The sequence below is a fragment of the Triticum aestivum genome, chromosome 7D, assembly GCF_018294505.1.
Source record: "Triticum aestivum cultivar Chinese Spring chromosome 7D, IWGSC CS RefSeq v2.1, whole genome shotgun sequence".
Classification (NCBI taxonomy): domain Eukaryota; kingdom Viridiplantae; phylum Streptophyta; class Magnoliopsida; order Poales; family Poaceae; genus Triticum; species Triticum aestivum.
This window is the reverse complement of record NC_057814.1, coordinates 486,140,558-486,144,455: the sequence shown is the minus strand read 5'-3', so window position 1 is coordinate 486,144,455 and position 3,898 is coordinate 486,140,558. Positions and strand designations below refer to the sequence as shown.

At 41.1% G+C, this 3,898-nt stretch overlaps 1 long non-coding RNA gene across 1 annotated transcript; it reads left to right on the top strand.

Moving 5' to 3' along the window:
• The first annotated feature begins 767 nt into the window (after window positions 1-767).
• On the top strand, window positions 768-3,624 carry LOC123170141 (uncharacterized). Its single transcript, XR_006485047.1, has 2 exons — window positions 768-1,359; window positions 3,316-3,624. It is a non-coding gene; the product is annotated as an uncharacterized lncRNA (long non-coding RNA).
• Window positions 3,625-3,898: the final 274 nt, after the last annotated feature.

Sequence of the window (3,898 nt, the reverse complement as noted above, 5' to 3'; positions counted from 1 at the left end):
TGAAGGTTATAAACACGTTTTGACTCAACGCTATCTCTTGAAATCTGCCATGTAATTAATATCCTACCATTCCCGTGAAAAAGTAATTGATATCTTACCAAATACCAACGTGCAACAGATATATCTTACCTAATATAACGTGCAATTAATATCCTACCTAATATAAACAAACGTGCATTGCACGTACATTATTATTAGTCTACAAAAGAAGACCCACGCGCACGCTTCCTTTGTCAAAATCCATCCCTGCATGGGAAGAAAACCAACCGTGGCACCGTGACCGACCAGCACTCACCTAAGGCCCAGCCGGCCCAGTACCTAACCCTTCCCCGATCCAACCCCTCAGCCTCCTCCCCGCGCGCCCTTGCACAGTCAGCGCCGCCAGTACTCTCCGAGGAGCCACCGCTCTGCGACCTTCCTTTACCTCCGGTGCCTCCCTTCTCCTCGATCCCGAGCCTGCACCATGGCCGGCAGCCATGGTTGCAGCTTCCGCGGCCACCTCTCCTCAACAGCAGACGAAGCCCCCAAGAGGCGTTCATGGCGGGTGGAGCGCCTTCGCTAGCAGTACATGCGCACGTCTCGCCCGGTTTCAGGTGGAGTGCTGCCATTATGTAATTGCTATACGATAATCGGCCAAACCAGTTACAATGTCTCGCGATATATTATGATCCTTCGAATCACTGTAAAAAAAAATTGGCTCGATTTGCTTCAACAGATTGCTGCTGGCCAAAAGTAACTACACAGATATGATAGGAAAGCTAGCTCAAGCCAGTCTGATTGATCCTGCCTTGATCAATCAAAATCCCGCTACGTAAGACACATGTACGTACGGACCATGGGACATTAGTCATGGTACAACACTTGAACGACATCAGCCAGCAAAATGCATAGCCTGCATAACACGGGGCATTGATTAGTGCTGGCAGAAGAATTAGTCTTTCCTGTTAGTTGAACAAAATTGCACAAATTTTTACATGTTTGTTTTGTCAAAAACCACATCAGCAGCACCGATAGCAGCAAATGGTGAATGACGTGTACAAGATGCATGTGGTGAGCGGCCCGGCCTGACGTCTTCCAGCGACCGTGTTGACCAGGCAGTGCCCCCTACCGAAGCGCTCCTCTCCTGATGGCGTCTGTCATCCACACATGAGGAGGAGTCAAATGTCCGGCGAGTCGGAATCAAAATTGTAAAGTCCTTGATATGTCCGCAACAAACTCCTCACCTTTCCTTATTATATTAGCTAGAGAATCAGACTTTTTATGCACCTCTCTAGACCTCGTCAAACACGGATGGGGGACATGCCGGTCATCGGGCTCAAGGACTGCTAGAGTGGCCACAACTTCATGGCCATCTACAAGGTACGCAATTATTTTGCAAAAATCAACTCAATGTTGTTTTCAATAGGATTGCTACTAATTGTTGTGAATCCCACCGATCATTCGTTGAGAAGAGACTTTGATTGCTCATGGCGTCTAGGATTGTTCTTTGATGAATGAAGTCTATGGGTGTGTTCTTTCAGTAGAAGGCTGTGGGGAGTTTTTTCCCGTTGCAACGCACGCTACAAACAATTGACAAATATCAAGTAGTTCCGAATTAAAAGATGTTGTTAGATTAAAATACAGATTAAAAAATTTGGGGGCATCTATAATTCATCCAAAAAGACACATGATTTTCTGCCTGACCGCTTAGTGTATTGTTTGATCATTACGCTATCCTGGACCTCTTTGGGGACAACATTAGCAATTTTCTTGCACACTGCAATGCAAGTTAAAAAAAATAGTTGCTTATGTTTCTTATTATCACTGTGTCCGCTCATGTGCTTAGCTTCCAAAAATCTTTCAAGGGATGCACCTAACGAGGTAGATTTTGTTTCATGCATTTTTCAAAATCTAAGTACACTATTACTGACCGAAACAACATTGTTCAATCCTTCTATGAGTCATCCTAATAAGCTGAACAGATATGTGGAACAACTACCAAGGTTCCAAATGAGTAGTCCCACTGGAACGGCATGAACGCATTTTGGTCTAGTTCCACTAAGCTGCCGGGGCATGATAACTGGCCTGTGGAGCCCCTAGGGCAATGGTAATTCACAAATTGCATGACGTTCAATGGGAAGCATCGGACAGTACCAATATCCAGTAGTAAGCTTTGATTGTGCAGGTGATCAAGTTACGATAAGTGCGCATGCATCCCCTTTTAGTCCAAATTTAAAAAAATATGACATCTGCTGTGATATTTTCCAAAATAGTTTGGCTCCTGAGACACTTCCGGTATGCATTTGTATTGCTTTTCTCCAGATATATGCATGTTTATTGATTATTATTGGATTTGGTTCCAACAAACAGTGTATATGTCACTAATTTACTAATCTACTGACTGAACTTGGTAGCATGACCAATTATACCTCTGATATGCACCAATGCTCAAACTGGGAAAATGAAGGATTCAACTATTTTGGATTAGGCTTGAAGTCGAGTACACCCATCGATCATAAAAAAACAAAAATATATACTTCCGTTAGTCGCAGGTTCTGCAATAATGATCTAAGGGCAAGGCTCAAAACAGAATAAAACGAGGTTTCTCAGTACTACTGATCTATGAGCAAGGCTCAAAGGAGTAAGACGTAGCAATACTAACTTGCAAATAAATACAAACTTGCTCTGAAATAAGTTTGTTAATAAACATGATTTTTTTACTTAGTTGATTCTATTATTTTTGGAGTGAACTGTAATTTGCAACCAATTATTTCCTTTGATAAACTTCTTAACTTCTGCATATCATGAGATTAGTAAGGATAATTGTTTTTTAATTATCACTTTTATGCATCATGTTTCATTGGAATTACAAGAGAGAGAAAGGGAGGAAGGAAGGGATTTTGGATGCCGGATTGGAACAGAGTTTGCAGACCTGCGTGTGTGTGGGTAGGGGGGGGGGAGAGGATAGGGCCGGGTGTTTTTTTTTCGTTGAGGAAATTATATCAGGCAAGGAGTGAGCTCTCTGTTTTTTGGTGCAGCAGCATTCTCTGTGACAATGTACATTATATTTTTTTCCTTCTCTTTTTATAATTGTAATTGTATCTTTTCTCTCTTAACGAATTGGAAGCAAGACTGCTGTTTTTTCAAAATGTATTTATATTTTTAGAGTATTTAATGCTTTAAAGTACTATAAAAGCTCATGTTGAGTGTTTCAATTCCTAACATTTTGTTGTCATGGAGCTCTGAAAATTCACATTTTTCTTCCATTTCCCTGTTCTTAATTTCCAGATCTGAACCGTGTCATTGCTTATCAATTCTCACATCCATTTTTATCAGTTTCACAAGGATGCAGCCATTTGGGGAACCAGATAACAAGAATGAATAGAGCAGGCTGCCAACCTCCTCCAAGGAAGATGACTATGTTGCATGACCTCAAGCAATTGTTAGTTTAGATTGGTAACAATAATTGGAAATCCTATAGATTGTTTTTGTTTTGCAATTAGCAGTACTGAAGATTGTTCTAGCCACAAGAACAGTGGAAGGTTACAGGTTCTTGGGAAATGTAGTTCTTTTTTTCAGCCTGTTAGAAGTTCATGTGTAGAACTAATGAAGTCAATAATCGAATTATGTGCCAGTACATTTTTATTTGTCGTAGTGCCGTTGCTCTTTACACAGAGACATGGCGTCTTCCTCATTCTTAAGTCATTTTCCTTCGCAACCAACATTGTTTTTCCAAGGTTGTGATAAAAATGGATGAGGCAGTCCTTCTACAAGCCTTCATGAGCTGTTGTTATACTATATTTTTGTACATGGCATGACGTTCAAGGAAGCGAATGCACTCCCGAGGACGTCATTTTGTAATTTCCGTACTATGGTTTTTGCATATAGAATTATAATGTATGAGTAGCATGTAATTTGG